We start from the raw sequence: 17,859 nt of genomic DNA, 5'->3' as shown, positions 1-17,859 counted from the left end.
TCCCAGCCTAACCTCACGATCTGAAGACTTCCCCCACCCACTGCCCTAACAAACACAGAATGCCATAAATATAAATAAATAACCCAGGACTTTCTCTAACGATCTTCCCATCCAGCGCCACAGATGGATGTTTGGGCTCACTTCTTTCTAACGTCTTAGCAGATCACCAACACTCCCTAAGCCATCAGCCACTATTTCCACTCCTTAGCTTACTTAAAGCCCACCTTAACTTCTATGCCCTGATACTCTTGAGTTTGGTGTTGGAGAGAGACACCTCTGCTCTGTGCACCGAACAGATTGCATTTTACGGGTGCTGCTGTGATACAATGTGAGACAATATCTATATTTTTATCTAATTTATAAATATTAGAAGTTTGCCTAGAACTGTGTACAGTATACATTTCTTGCTGCTCATTGTGCTCTGAATGTTATTTAAATTTAAGTTGCTCTTATTCTCTTAACCTGCACTGCCACCTAGTGGATCAATTAAGTATTATACAATCATCTTCTATAAGACGTAGCACAGCAATCCCTTATGAGAGTAGAAAAGTTCACTACAGGCTGGCTGGACTCATCAGTAACAACTAATATCTTTTTTTTTTTATCAATGTCTGTTTCCGATAAAAACATGAAGCTTAGGTGTAATAAAGATATTTATTTTACTGATACAATATTACAATAAAAATAAATAACACAAACAACAATATAAAATATATATTGATATTAGTTTATTTGCTTCATCTATTGCCCTCTTTGATTCACCCAGATAATGTAGGGTTTATCCCAAATAGGCTGCTGACAATACTAGGCATCTAATCAAACATACATCTTACACAAGAACACTCTTTGTCAGCCCTGGCGGTGGCTCTCGACGCAGAAAAAGCCTTTGACAGAGTGGCTTGGTTTTTTTATACACTAAACTCTCCATGGTATGGGTTTCAAGGGCTCCTTTTTCAATGGTATCCCTTTGCTATATCGTAACCCCTCTGCTTCTGTACTAGTTAATGGTCTACCATGTGACACTTTCATCATAGTAAATGGCACATGTCAAAGCTGTCCATTCTCTCCCCTATTTGCTTTGGTGATGGAACCATTGGCTGCCAGAATCAGGCTAAACAGCAACATCTCAGATATCATTGTCAGTAGTATGGATCACAAGATAGCAATGTATGCCGATGACTTGATACTGACCTTGACTAGTCCCCGAAGTCCGCTTCTGAGTCTATTTAAAGAAATCAAAAAATAGACCACTATGATCAATACTCTAGCTACAAAGTCAATGCCAACAAATTTTAAATATTGAATTTCAATATCCCTCTAGCACAGTGGTTTTCAAACTCGGTCCTCAGGACCCCACACAGGTCATGTTTTTCAGATCACCCAGCAGGTGCACAGGTGTGTTCATTACTCACTGACACATTTTAAAAGATCCACAGGTGGAGCCAATTACTTCATTGGTGATTCTTTGAGGAGACCTGGAAAACATGCACTGTTTGGGGTCCTGAGGACCGAGGTTGACAACCTGTGCTCTAGCAGATATCACCATTCTCCAAACTTCCTACCTGTTCCTTTGGCTGCCTCACAAACTTAAATACCTAGTGGTCTACCTCACAAGATCATATTCAGAATTGTATGCTGCCAACTACTCTCAGTTATTCACCTCTATTAGATCAAATCTACTTGGAATAAACAATTCATATAATGGTTTGGCCATATGACAGTGGTTAAAATAACCATTCTACCCCATCTGCTCTATCTCTGGCAGGCATTGTTGATACATATTCCTATGGAAACATTGAAACTCTGCCAAGGTGATCTGTCTGACTTTATCTGGGCAGGTAAAAATATGGAACCAGAATGTGCCTCCTCCAGAAGCACCACAACTTTGGCGGGGTTGGACTGCCTGATCTCATTAAATATTTTCATGCAGGTAGTGTAGATGACTATTGAGGCTGATACTCTGGGCTTAATTCAGAGGCGGCCGTACGGTCTACGACCACACGGCCGCCTAGATGTTTGGCCAGTGCGCATGCGCACGAGGGAGCCGGCTCCCTCGTGTGCATGTGTGAGACCCGCTATGACCGACAGCGCCGGTCGTAGCGGGTCTCTTTCCAAAGGGGGTGAGCTGTCGATGTTGATTGACAGCTCACCCCATTTGGAAGGCGGGCCGGGGGGGTGGCAGCCCAAACGGAGGCGTTCCCATGGGAATGCCTACCATTTGGGGGAAACCCCACTGACATCACTAGTGATGTCAGTGGAGAGCTTCCGGCTCTGACAGAGCCAGAAGCTCTCCGGGGCTTACGACAAGTGAGACCCTACCCTAGGGTCTCGTCGTACGCCCCGATGGTCGCGATGGTCTCTGACCATCGCGACCATCACCCGAGCGGTCGTTAGAGCTGTGGGTGTAAACCCACAGCCTAACGACTGAAACAGAGGTGGGCAGTCAGGATGCAAGCGGCTGCCCACTTTCTGAGCGACCGCTTGCATCCTCCGACCGCCTCTGAATGAGGCCCTCTATCTCTATACTCCCTATCCAGTATACTTTGGTGCCCACCCTAAAATCGCCCTACTACCACTCTTTTGCTGATGACCGTCCACTTTACTATATGCACATGAGATTTTTGGACTAAATTTTATCATCTTCGCTCCTGCTATCCTTTGTTAATCCCTCTTTGGGATAATCCTGCATTTATCCCTAGGCTAGACCACCCATTATTCCACTCTTGAACCAGTCAGAATATACTATTCCTTCTAGACATAGCGCCACTATAAGCTGACTTTGCTAGCTTATAGACTCTGTACTCCCTTCACACAAGGCATTTTACCAGTTCCTTCAAATTCAACAAATCAATTATACTCTCTTGAAAGACTCTCCTCCCACCACTTGTTTACCTAAAGAATCTCTATGCAGGCACTAACAGACTTCAAAGGGTTTCATCTCTGCTATTTTTCAGCTGCTACTCTCCTATAATCAACTTTAAAATAAAGACCACCCTCTCCACTCAATTTACCCTACTGCTACTGACCTATGCTAGCATTTATGTGGTCAGCAGGGAACCCTTTTGAACATTTGGTGGTCCTGTCCCTGCATTTAACCCTTCTGGGAATAACATCCATAATCTAATTAAATCATTAAGATCTGAATTCCATGGACTGTTCACTTTGAGGCCGTAACTCTGTTGACCTTGATATTGCTCTGTCACCATATTTCTCAGATATTTTGTCCCTGGCGACGCACACCAACTGGTTCTTATCCAGATTCCTCTCCCCAATCTTCATTCATACCTTCTCCCCTGCTCCTTCCCCTGTACCCTATGTCTCCTATTGGGTTGGGTACGGGATTCCAGTACTCAGAATCCCGACAGGGTTAGAATAACAAAACATGTCAGTAAGCATCCTAACCCTACCCCTAAACCTAACCCTCCCTCCCTGCAGCCTAACACTAACCCCCCCACAGCCTAACCTAAATGCTCCACCTAGTGCCTAACCCTAACCCCAATATATTCTGTCAGGATGCCAGCGGTCAGGATTCCGGCACCAGCATTCTGAGCACCAGCATTCTGAGCGCTGACATCCTGACACCCAGGAAATAAACTACATCTATTTATATTGAACTGTATCCATGTATCTTTTTTATTGTGGAAAAAATCTATAACCTAATAACCAAAAAAATCCATAACCTAATTATATCTATCACTGGTATACAAATGCCAAATTCTCCTCTAAACTCCTTACTATCCCGGCCATTTCCACACAATCCACGACCACTTCAGAATCTAATTAAGCATATTCTGAATGCGACTAAATATCACATTGCTGTCACAAATCTGGGTCTTAGCATATCTGACAAGCTCAGACACTCCTTCATAGCTGTATCTAGGCCTATGCAGGAAAGTTCCATTTCAATTACATGATGCACCTGAGCAGCTCAGCTGTGTGCTAACCTGGTCAGGCCAATGGCTATTTACCACCTCCTATTTAAACCAGTTTCTATGAGCAATCCATGGGCAGAACAACGTGTTCCTTCTTCTAGGCTCCAGGTTTACTCCTTGTATCCTGTGATTGTGTTCTCTGTGACTCTATCATGCTACTTCATGGTTTCTCACTATTTACCATCTGCTGTTGTGTTCTGTTACCTATCAGCGCTGCAGCTCCCACGCTGAATACAGACCTGCTCCAACCATTTCATCTCAGCCAGCAAGTATACTGCCTTCCATCTGCCACTGTGTATCATCACCTATCAGCACGGCAGTTTCCATGCTGCATATCAAGTTACTACTCCTCAGTGCAGAGCTGGCAAGTACAGCCATGGTCTTCATTCCATCATACCACTGGGACAGTAATGCAAGTTACATATTCTGTTTTACTCTGTGCTTGATGGTTGTCCAGGTTATTGAGTTACACTATTGTGCTGACCTTGTATTGGTTTCCCTGTACTGTGTGGTATTGTCTTGGGCTGGTTCAGAGAAGGATGCTGGTTCCAGGGTTAGGGTTCAGTGTGCTGTATACGGTCTGAACACTGAGGTGTCCAGTAAGCTGTATTACTTATCCTGACTTAGTTTCTGAGTTCCTCACTGGTTCCAGGTCTTGCATCAGAGCACTACCAAAGTTACATCTTCCTCAACTTGTACTCTGACTACATAAGACTCCGATTCCTGACCTGAGTTCTGAGTTCCTATCTACCAGTACTATATTGTTCTGAGTCCTGGAGATCACCCTTGTTTCTGGAGTGTATCCCTGGTCTTGCTAACCTTCACAGGTCACTAGGAGAGGGGTCACCCAGTGGACCTGGTCCATTCACTCCAGTTCCATTTCAGTATCCATTCATATCACAAGCCTGTGGTTCCTGCACTGTCACCAGTGTACCTATACTCCTGTTATATTCATGTGCAAGAGTTACATTAAGCCTCCTCATTTCATCTGCACCTCCGCTCAGTCCAAGGGTCCCGAACCGAATTTACAGAATAAGACCGTGACAATTGCATCCAAATGAAAATCAACTACTCCCCCCTCTTTATCTGCCATGATTAATGTGATCTGTTCTATCTACAGAATGGAAAGAATCACCTCAGTATTACATGACACCCCAGGCAACTTCATTAAGGTTTTTTCCATTGACTGTTGATTTTGAGGCTGAATCTGTTAACCATGATATTGCTCTGTCACCATATTTCTCATATATTTTGACCTCTGTGACACACACAGATAGGTTCCTCTCCCCCTTTTTCTCCCCCATCTTCATTCATACCTTCTCCCTACCTCCTTTCCCTGTACTCTGTTAATCATCATCTGTCTCTACCCACAATTTGCTCTTATATCACCATCAGGCTATTACATCCATGCAATTTCAGACTACCACTCCTACTACTCAGTTCCCTATTAGCTTGATTATCTATTTCTATTGAACTGTATGCTTGTATCTCTTTTAACGTGTATTGTGCCTTACTGGCCCTTATTCCCCTTATGTTGTATTCTATACCCTACTGTGTATACTGTATATTTGAAAAACTTTCAATAAACAGACTTTAATATATATATATATATATATATAGTGACAACAGAACGGGCGGCACTCCTCGGCTTTTAACAGATCACCAGCACAAGTGGTATAACGATTCCAACATTTCAATTTTTTTTAATTACAATTTTTTCAATTAAAACAATTGAAACATTGGAATCATTATACCACTTGTGCTGGTGATCTGTTAAAAGCTGAGGAGTGCTGCCCGTTCTGTTGTCACTGTCATTGGAAGCTGCCGCTATCCCAGGGAGGGCACCCAGGTACCTTACACATTTATTCGAGTGCCGGTCTTATGCAGAATTATATATGTGGAACAGCAATGGGTACCACATTTGCTCCCAGTTTTGCAAACCTTTTTATGGGGTGTTGGGAGAAAACTACATATATAATAATAACCCTTTTAGTCAAAATATCATATTTTATAAAATATACATTGATGATATTTTAATAATATGGGAAGGACCTGAAGATGTTTTTAATAATTTTAACACATGTGGGTAACAATAACATGAATCTTAAATTTACTTCTAATTTTAATTCAGTTACCATTGAATTTCTATATAAAAGATACAATCTCCACTAAAAACTTCATAAAAGGCGTAGACACTAACAGCTATTTACATTTTAAAAGTTGTCATCACAATAAGTAGAAACAGAACATCCCTTACTCTCAGTTTCACAGGATCAGAAGGAATTGTAGCAATACCGAGACATGTTATAAACAGATGGAACTATATGCTGAGAGGTTCAAAGAGAAAGATTATCCAGAAGAATTATTGAATGAAGCAATTTTTAACACTAAAGACCTGGACCGTAAACATCTGTTGGAATACAAATCAAAAACCCAACAAGCAACAGAAATAGTTCCATTTATAATGACTTTTAATGGACAAGAAAAAATAATCAAAAAGTCCCTGGAAAAACATTGGTATATTCTCCAGATGGATCCTGTGCTGAAAGAGATATTACAGCCAAAACTTCAAATTGTATACAGGAAATCAAGGAATTTGAAAGATTTACTTGCTCCTCGTATGCTGAAAACAACTGACGCAAGACTAAAAATGATTCCGAAATGTGTACGTAGCTTCAAATGTGGACACTGTAATATCTGCAAATTTCATCATCCTCAAAGGAAAACTTTCCAAGACTCCAAACGGATTAAAGTATATAAAATCAAGGAGTTCAAGGATTGCAATTCCACTTCAGTGATTTACCTTTTAGAATGTACATGTGGGTGCAAATATGTGGGTAAAACCAAAAGAACCTTAAAAATAAGGATACAAGAGCACATCAGAAATATCAAAAACAAAGTAGGACATATAGTTGCAAGGCATTTCTCTACCAAACATAATTCTAATCCAGAAGATCTTACATTTAAAGCTATCGAACATGTCACGCTGGGTCAAAGAGGTGGAGACTTAAGTAACTTGTTGTCCAGAAGAGAAATGTACTGGATTTTTGAATTAAACATTCTATCCCCGGCGGGCTTTAATGAAAGCTATGAAATAGCCCCATTCCTTTAAGTATTCTGGACAAGAAGATGAGAATTGAATATAAGTACCAATCCATACTGTTATACCAGTATGTAGAAACCCACAGTGATTGTGGAAATTCTTCATAATTGGGCTCGACTAGTATATGGATGGGGGACCTCCTGGGAATATATCGGGTACAGTAGACACAGGTACACTAAAGGTTGAAGAGTCATCTGGAACAACTTTTTAGGATGAAGAAAAACCAGTATATGTACGAATGTCTACTGTTTTACCACCATGTAGAAGTCCAATTGGATCTATTTCACATAGTTGGGCCTGACTACTACTGGGATGAAGGTCTTCCCGGGAACATCGGGTACAGTAGAATTAAGTACATCTTTTAATGAACTATTTCCTGGAATATTATCAAGGAACCATCAATCGTTATACAAAACTAAAGAGAACTATTGTGACTTTTTCCTGGAGTTGATTACATTCAATTATAAGACATTACATTGCACTCAAGATAAAGATGGACGAAGAAGTTAGTGGAGATCTGGAGATATACGCTATATACTGTCATTCCACTCTGGTTACACCCAATCTCGACCAACCTTGGAAGCAAAACAGAGATGGGCCTGGCCAGTACCTGGATGGGAGACCTCCAGGGAACACCAGGTACAGTATATACTACCCATCTCCACAAAGCCGTGCAACATGATCTCAAGAATTAATAGGAATGTAATGAAGAAAATAAATAACCACTAAAAAATGAAAAGTATAAAATAAACTTTGGTTTCTCATCCTGGACTTGTGCTAATTTTGGTCCTAGAGACTGTTTTTGGAAAAGATCTTACACATGGACAATGTTCATTTAAGAAGAAGACTTGTATGATTATTATATTACTTTAAAATATACAGCTATTGTCCAGATATTTGGGCTAGTAAATGGTAGTTGTGAACCTAAATTTATATCATCCAAATATTTATACATTTTAACTATTTATTCAAATATATAATTTCTCATAAATATGATCCCATGAATGTTTACATGTTCTCTAAGGATACTGCCTATGAACCTCCATATACCCCTGCCTATACCTTCTAATATCCTTCCTATAAACCTCTAAGGATGATGCTAATTTTCGTATGCAGTCATCCAGTAAATAAAGACTCCAGACCAAGAATCTGTGGTTCCAAATCACAAAGTATTATTCAAGTAAAAGTACAGCAGTTACACGCTATGATCCTCATATAATCTTAGCGCAAAGAGATTATACAGACCCAATTACAATTATACATACGCAGCGCTCTCTGGTCCAGATATTAGGCATCAGCAAGAAACCCTTCGTCAATCAGCATTCAGCACAAAGACTAGGAACCCAGGGTCAGAGCACACATATTTATACCCCCCATAAATAAACAACACAATAGAGAAGTTTGTTGCTAATACCATTGGTCCTAAAGGAGAGGGCATATGTTACAAGGCATTTAACAGGTTGATTCAAATAGACACAACCCAGCCTCTAACAACTGGGGTCTCTGGTTTCCTGCTTCATGCAGCATCCTAACAGTTGTTCATATAATGTACATTTTGTTGCTTGAAGGCTCTGCAGTCCATAAGTTGAGAATGCATGATGCGATCTCCACACCGATGGTACCGGAATACTGCTGAAAGAGTATGTATCAGTACAATACCAATCACGGCTTACTTATCCTGTATAAAACCTTAGTTACCAAATAATCTTTATTTCACAGAATGAACAAACTTAAATCGCAGCGCAGAGATTACCTCCGTGGAAAGCAACTTCTGGGAATCGGCAAGGCACATAGGCGGATGTGACGTCACAAACCCGGGCGGAAGGACGCACGGAGGAGCCCTGTGTGGGCGGAAGTGTTTTAAACAAATCCATTTTTCTATGGCCACTCTGGAATATATTTATCTGGAAAACTAGTGCTGTAATTGCCTTACATGGACCATTTTGATCAGCCCATACTCATTTTATTTTATTCATTCTGAATGTTACCTATAGTTTTAAAAAAGGGGCGTTTACCGGATATTCATGCTAATTGCTCCTCATTTGAGTCCCTTGCTGGGGGTATATAAACACAGACTCCACAGCTTAACATCACTCCCTTGAAGAAGTCTTGTATTGACGAAACGCATTTCAGATTGCCATTTTCCATGCCTGCTACATGAACTTTTAAAACCTCTACCACAGATAAGCTGTTCTACCTATTTAATCCGTATGTGTGTATTAATTGGTTTGTTTTTAATCTTATTGTGATAATACATTTCTTGGTTTTATTTGATCACTTATTGCACTTGGTATCTTCCATTAAGTTTTATATGGGCTTTAAATATAATGAAAAATAATTCATTTTATATATATATATATATATATATATATATATATATATGTCAGCTTGTTTTGCACTAATAATTACACATTATTGCACAATTTTGCATTTATTTGCACAATTAGTATTTGCACTTTATTATTCATACATATGGTTTTTTATATATATGTATCAGCATTTGCACTTTATTATTCAGCTAACACATCATAATTTTACATATGGTTTTAATATATATATATTTATTAACAACTAAATCAGTCGCTCTACAGTCATTCTCTATGTACAATAATATATATATATAAAATATACACGTCAATTAGTAATACTGTTCATAGTGGAAGTAGTATGTATCCCAAGTAGTGTAAAAGTTTAAGTCCAGAGTGATTAAAATATATGTTTTACTGGGCTGACTGTACACTGTCAGTAATGAAACACATAGTTGCAGTTATGAGCATTACCTTAAAGGTGGTGTGATGACCATTGCTGGTATCCCAGCTGAAATGGCATGCAATCAGAAATCTCCCAGTGCAGTGCAGTAGGTACTGGGCAGTTAATGGTATGCCAGCTATATCAGAGGAGAATCATATAACCTCAGTGTATATCTATCTATGGCTGGTAAGTCCCGATGTACTGAGACAATAGCAGTTATGTGCAGATGGATTTCTAAACTGCTCCATAATACATAGTGCTTCCACTATGAACAGTAGTACTAATTGACTTGTACATATGTTATATTGTTAATTGATAGTGTTATTTATTTTATTGTAATATTGTATCAGTCATCTAAGTATCTTTATTACATCTGAGCCTCATGTTTTAATGGGAAACAGACATTGATACAAAAAGGGGGGGTAAAGGATAAATTAATATATAATTGGGCAGAATTATTGTATGTATATATACCAGAGAATTAATATTAATGTATGACAAATATAAATAAAGTAAACCAAAGTGCAAATAGGTGAGCAAAAACTTGAGGCCGGGAGTTGAATGATGATCATCATTCAACTCCCGGCCTCAAGTTTTTGTACATTTACTCCCTAGGGTCTTATGTACATCTGTTTTGATAAGATTTCCATACCTCTGCTGCATGTCAGAGTACACAACTTGCAAACTTTGATTTGTCACAATCGAGGCAGTCTTCTGGTTTTTTTTTTTAACTTTCATCTTTGTCAATCCCTTAATACTCTGTACACAAAATACTGAAACACACTTGAAGTACGTGAGTACTATGCCAACTGTAATGTATTGTATGATTCCAGAATTTAGCCATGCTTGATCCTAACCATCTGTGTGACCTTTATACACAGATATACAAGAGTCACATATCAAATTAATCAGCACAGTCTCCTGGTGCATCCTAGTTTCATGACTTTGCGACTAAGATGCGTTTGCGGGTGGAAGTGGTAAAAAATATGCCCAGCACTAGCAGATTTGCATGGGACATGGTGCGCCAAGAGGGGCTGTTTGGCACACCTGCAGAAAGAATGTATGAGGACACATCTGTATACAGTACATTGTTTATCATCTATATTCTTGCAAATCTCAGGGCTCTCTGTATCAACGATCATTCTAGGGCCAGGGAAAGGATTAAACTAGCTGCAGATACATTAAGATAGGTGACTTCCACTAAAATTATGTTAATCATGCTGGTATAATTCCCATCTCTATTTATCATGAAGTATGTTAGTATGGGTATGCCTGGCTCTACATTCATAGGTAGGTGAGTACAAATCCAACATTTATCATTTACTTTTATTAAGGGGTTTGTGTATTTCTAGCATTGAATTTCCTGTTAAATCATCCTTATGTTCTCCCCTTTGCAAATCTTTTTGTATACATATTCTTCCTGGTATACTATTTGTCTCATGTGTGTCAGGTGTTTCATTAGTTATATCACCATTATTCATTGAAATTTGCAAATCCTCAGTCACAAAATATATCATCATAATGCAGCCCCAAAGTCTCAAATCTGGCCTTGGGCCTAATAACATATTTCTTTTCATGATTATCATTACAGTACTGCTTAGAGTTATATTTCTCTTTCGACTTACTATGCTAGCAGGTGGCCCAATATTATTATGACTGGAGGCACCGACTGGATGGTAACTAGCCCAGGAGGTGCCTGTAAGATCCCTTCACTTCACTTCATGTTTATACTGGTGAAGTGAAGCAGCTGTATCCTAAAATGATGTGCTCTGAGTAAACTGTCTCAGAAGATTAAATTTTTTTTTGCAATAAGTGGTGTGAATCCATGTGATCTTCTCCTTGACTTTAGCAGCACTTGGAATTGTCAGCAATACTTAATAGAATTCCTCCCACTGGTCTGTCAATAAGTCTGATCTCAGGAAGTTACAGACAATCACCTCATTACCAGGTTGTAGATTGTGGCAAGGTTGTGTAACCAACACACTAGCATGTATCTTCTGCAGTTGGTTGCTTAGTAAGATGAGATAATTCACAGTTAACTCATATATTTTACTGAGTTCATCTGCAAGTGCAATAACAACATTAGACATTTTTCTTCATACAATATTTGGTAAGGTAAAATATTTAATTCTCCTCTTGGGGTTTTCTGATAGAATGTAGTGCTAATGATAAAACCTATACTTTGGATCATTTGTTTTTAATTGTCCCATTATATTTTTCAACTTTCCAACTTGATTGTGGGTGTTATGACATCTGCAGCTGTTGTTTTATTCCAAAAAGTTGACGCATCTTTTTTTAAAACTATTACAGTAAAAAGTGTACCTTGATCAGATAATATTATGAGGTAGATCATACCTGCAAGCAAATTCCTGCATGATTTTCTTAGCAGTAATTGATTCTGTTGATTTAGCATTGGCATACCCCTTAGTCTATCCTGAGAACTAAATCTACAAGTATAAAAAGATACTGGAGCATTTAAACCTTTGGAAGCTGAATTAAATATATGTGTATTATTTGGAAAGGATCTGTTGTTTGGGAGAAATGTGAACATAGTGTTTTAACTGCCCTAACTACATTATTCTGCCAACAGACAATACATGAAGTATAGCATTTGGATGTAACTGAAGCATACCAGTAAGTCTAAATCAGACTAATAATGGCTATATTACCTGCATGGGCCACTCCATGAGACATCTGTGCCAATGCCAGCAAGCGTGATTTTGGTTCTATAATTTCCATTAGATTTAATCATGTGCTGTCATATGGGTTTGGCATTTGATAACAGAAATTTGTGATGGCTTCTAGCAAATCATGTAATGCTTATGTGTGTGCAATTTAGTAGCCTCTTGTTGTCATAAAGTCTCCTTGTTTCCCAAGCCCCCCAAAGTCATGTACCATCCCAAAAGCATATTAACTATCTGAATATATATTTACTCTGCATTTATATTTCTTCCCTCCTGCTAATAAACATGACTGGGTTAGTGCTTTTAGTTCTGTTAATTGCACTGAATGAAGTAGTGAAAGTTGGGCTAAAAAAACAGGTTTTTGTGCCAGCTACCACACACTCCCTGAGTTGTGTTGTGACACTTTCTGTCTGCCTATGGCATCTGCCACTAACATTATAGAATAATGTTAGTCAAGACCATCGCGACCATCGGGGCTTGCGACGAGACCCTAAGGTTGGGTCTCAGCAACCACAAGCCCCAGGGAGCTTCCTGCTCTGATCGAGCAGGAAGCTCCCCACAGACATCACTGCTGATGTCAGTGAGGCCAACCACAAAATGGTAGGCATTCCTTAAGGAACGCCTCTGTTTGTGAACCACCCCCCTGCCCCACCTACAAAATGGGCCGAGCTGTCAATCAACATTGATAGCCAGACCTTTTGTAGTGAGAAATTCTCTCGCTCCGGGGCTTGTGCATGCGCAGTTCGGTTGCTGCGCGTGCTTAGGGCCTAACCATTGACCTGGTTGCGAGCACTCAGCGCTTGCAACTGGGTCTCAATGAGACCCAATGTTTCTAGTGTGCACAGTTTATATGTTTAAAGTTGAAACTACGGGAGAGTCAATACTAATCAGTCTTAATACTACTGCATTTCTGAATAAGATATATGATTTATATGACATATCTGATTCTAGTTTGCTATGTACTGTAGTATAGATATCAATTCCTTGTATACTGCAATCCCTAATGGTGAGGGATTATTGGCTGTGCAAAAATTGATTGCAGAGAGTGCAGTATATTCTGATCCTGATGGTGCATTGGTACATGATTTGTTGGAGATGACCCTTACCCGCAATTTTTTCTTTAACGATGGTAAATTGTATCTGCAACTCATTGGCTGTGCGATGGGTCCAATGTGGCCCCATCGTACGCCAACGTGTTTATGTTTAAGGCAGAGGAGGATATCTTTTTCAACAATGTCTATGTTTCTGGTAAGATTTTGTTCTACGCCAGATACATTATTTTCCTTATTAGGACAGGTACTAAATAGCAATTTGAGACATTTATTGAGACACAATACCTTCCCAAATCCGGTTAAATTAACATATTGTATTGATGAGAGAAGTGTCAGCTTCCTTGCTGTACAAGTGAATTTATGTGATGGCAAAATTTGCACTACTTTAAACAGCAAACTGACCAGCAGAAACACCCTGTTACACTATATGAGTTTCCATCCCAAACCACCTAAAACTGGTTTGGTGTTTTCACAGTGGCGTAAATTCATCCCAGACGCCCAGAGGCAAGTTATACTTTGGTGCCCCTCTTCACAGCTGCTGACACTGTAATGTAGCATTTAGCATGCAGATACACAGACCAGGGAGGAGTGAGACAGATAGTTGTGGATGAGGAGGGCACCGGGCGTGTCACACTGACAAAAGAAGCTGATGAGGAGCAGTGACACTAATGAGCAGGGACAGGCTAGAGATAGATGAAGGCAGCAGCTGATGGTCTGAAACAGAGCTTTCCACTAGTGTATGGGGGCTTATCAGGTGCCAGGAAGAGGTACCATGTATTGAGCAGCAATGACGGTACACTCTGGGTACATAGCTACAGCCCTAAGTGGAGTGAATATATTGTGGCAATGGAGGAGGTGCCCCTTCAGTGCTGGAGCCCAGCGGCAGGCACCTCCATTGTCTCCCATAGTTCTGACCTTGCGTTTTCCCAATTGTACGTGCATGTCATATTTGCAGAGTGATTGTGATGCTGCTTGTGCTCAGATTGATATCATGATTACTACATTTCTGACCAGAGCATATGATAGAAATATATTATATCAGGCCAAGGATAGAGCACTAGAAATCCCATGTGAGCAAGTATTACAACCTAGTAAAAGAAATAATGAGAGGATTAAAAAGATGCCGTGGGTCAATCACTTTAATGTTTCCAGTAACAACATTAGATCCACAACTAAAAAACTATGGCCCATTGTAGCCTCCTATCGCAAATTAAATCTTAGTGATCAGGCTATTATATAAACAAATCTATTGATCTCGGCCCTCATCAATAACCCACCAACCAATTCTCTACAATACCATTAAATAATGACAAATTAAATCACAGCTGCATGTCATAAATCCTGGGATCTGTGTATACACACCAAAACAAGCTAAATAAAAATTCTTAAGATTGCGCTAATGAAAATCTCTAAATTGTGAAATGGCAGAAAGAATATATAGCCGCCAAGGCTCCGTTAAATGTAAAACATATTGTATTTAATCACAAATAATATCTTAAAACATATTTATCTCTCACAATGTAAATACACAATCAATAAAAGAAATTAAAAATAATAAAATAGTAAGAAATAGTAAAAATACTAATTAAAAGTCTCTTGTGTGTACACACATTACTTTGTTGCAATGTTGAATTGAATATAAAAAACTCCAATAACATGGTAATTATTAAAATTTTAAAGTTCCACAATAATATCCAAGGGAATCCTCTAAAACTGACAAGCTGACTTGTCACAATGAGATAAGCACAAAGGAGCTTATTCAGACCCGGTTGTTAGCTCTACGAGCTCGCAACTGGGTCGATGTTGCTCCAGTGCGCATGCACACGATGGAGCCGGCTCCGTCGTGCGAATGCGCAAGACCCGGCTAATGACTGGTAATCCGTCGTTAGGGGTCTCGTAGCAGATGGGGCGAGCTGTCGATGTTGAGTGACAGCTCGCTCTGTTTACTGGGCGGGCCGGGGGCATGCCTGGCCAAATGGAGGCGTTCCTATCGGAACGCTTGCCATTTGGGGGCGGCCCCACTGACATCATCAGTGATGTCAGTGGGGAGCTTCCTCCTCAAACAGAGCAGGAAGCTCCCTTGGGCTTAAGGTTGACAAGACCCTATCTCGTCATAAGCCCCGATGGTAGCGATGGTCTTGAACGTCGCGACCACCACCCTTAGCGGTCATTAGAGCTGTGGGTGTTAACCCACAGCCTAACAACCAAAATGGAGGCGGCCATTCAGGATGCAAGTGGCCGCCCTGTTTAAGAATGACCGCTTGCATCCTACGACCGCCTCTGAATGAGGCCCAAAGTACCTGTGGCTAGCTGTTAGCAAGTGTACCTTACAGTGCACTACAAGACTGCGCGGGGTGTGCAGGGGCTGAGTCAGCCCTGCGTCATTAAGCTCAGCCACCTTACTCGTGTACTGCTGATCCCCGGGAAAATTCTCTCCATTCTGCCCAGTTCACTAGAAGTGCTTACTTTTCCCCGAGGGTGCGGGGGGGTTATCCGAAAAATCGTGAGCCTCCTGCAGAGCCTGGGAGAATAGGCAAGTATGTATATTAGTGATATGCTGGTAATAGGAAAAAGGTATGGTTTATTTTTTTTTGTTTGATTGTTTCACTGGGTAACAATCATGTATGGTTTCTGGCCCAGCTTCACCTTGCTTTCAAATCCAGCTACATACTTTAAAGGGAATGGGTCTGTAATGCCAGCTGTCGGGGTTCCTCCTGTCAGAATACCGACAGCGGCATCCCGATGGTTGGTATCTCAACAGGGTTCATGCAATTATACTTACCCTCCCCCCTTCCCCCTGACCCTAACTTCTTGTAGCCTAACCCTAACCCTCCCCACCCTGCACCCTAACCCTCCCTGTGAGTGCCTATACCTAACCCTACCCCCTTCATGCCTAAACCTAACCCTCCCCCTTTAGTGCCTAACCCTAACTCTCCCACCTTAGTGCCTAACCCTTAACCCCCATTGGTGCCTAACCCTCCCCCTTAGGGGTGCCTAACCCTAACTTTCCCCCAAAATCTAACCCTAACCAAGCTACGCTCCATAAACTTAACCCTCCCCCCCACGGCTAAGGCTAAGGGCACCTGGAACTTACCTCATGCGGGCTGGCGTCCTTCAGTTTTCCAGAGTTGGGATTAAGATAGGTGTCAGTATTTCAACGCCTACCTTAAATCTCTTGTAGGGATTTCCTTTCAGTATTGAGACTGGTGGCATTGTGGCCGGTCTCCATACTGAGGGGTTGTAGGTTTTAACTACATCCCCTTTAAAGGCAATACTTAACAATGCAGGCAAGCTTATAAACCAATCCTAACAGCTTCTTACAATAGGCAGTGACTAATAGCAATTAACCATTCTTTCGGAGAAAGCTCACAAACAAGACACAATGTTTTCCATTTAATTAGCACAATACACCTACTTGTGGTTTCTGATGTACCGTAGTGCCATGTGAACACTAGAAGTAAGCTTAAAGTGTTTACCACTTGAGGACATGACCAGGTAGCCATGCTGTCCATGAGCTCCTCACTACCTGAAACTTTGGGATATATATATGGAAAGTTGTAGCTTCTCTTAGTTTGATGTAAAAATGTAAGGCATCACTAATATAAAGTACAAACCCCAGCGTTAGTTAGTGCATTAGTGTCACTTCACATTTTGATGTTAAACAAACAAAATATAGACACTGTGCAAATATACTCCTTTAAATTTCACTTTTGGGATTCTTTTTTTATTTCTCTGTTGCCTGAATTCCACTGAAAAGGGCTTCCCCTATACAATTGAGGGGGTTATGTTTTCTTATGGCCAGACCTGCTCAGTCTTCTGTGTCCACTGATCAGTGGACACCAATAGGCTCCATCTCAGAACAGTCTGCAGCACCTCAGTCTTTCCACCTCCTACAGTCTCTGCAGCTGCCATGTCCCAGACACTGTGAAGCATGCCATGAGCCTGATCCCACCAAGCTGCATTTACCAGAGACCATCCAGAGGTATGCAGTCTACACCACACTGCAGATCTGACTCAGCAGCCAGTAACCCCCACCCAGTCTATCCACCTGATCTGAAGACTGCCCCCACCCACTGCCCTAACTCACACAATGAGTTCCATAATATAAAAGAATAACAAAGGACTTTCTCTGACAATCTTCCCATCCAGCGCTACAGCTGTGGCTGATTGGGCTCACATCATTCCAATGTTTCAGACAGCAGATCACCTGCACTCTGTATGCATCAGCCAGCACTTGCACTCCTTTTAAGAGGAGACTTGGCCTACTTGAAGCCCACCACAACTTCTATCCTGATACTCTGATTTTGACACTGGAGAGAGACACCTTTGCTCTGTGC

General features: G+C 40.7%; 1 pseudogene; it reads left to right on the top strand.

Moving 5' to 3' along the window:
- Window positions 1-7,567: 7,567 nt before the first annotated feature.
- LOC148514768 (5S ribosomal RNA) lies at window positions 7,568-7,686 on the top strand (annotated as a pseudogene).
- Window positions 7,687-17,859: the final 10,173 nt, after the last annotated feature.

Source organism: Taudactylus pleione, unplaced genomic scaffold (genome assembly GCF_031769625.1).
Source record: "Taudactylus pleione unplaced genomic scaffold, aTauple2 ptg000259l, whole genome shotgun sequence".
Lineage (NCBI taxonomy): Eukaryota > Metazoa > Chordata > Amphibia > Anura > Myobatrachidae > Taudactylus > Taudactylus pleione.
Note: the sequence above shows the minus strand (reverse complement) of the source record. Positions and strands in the feature narration are given on the sequence as shown.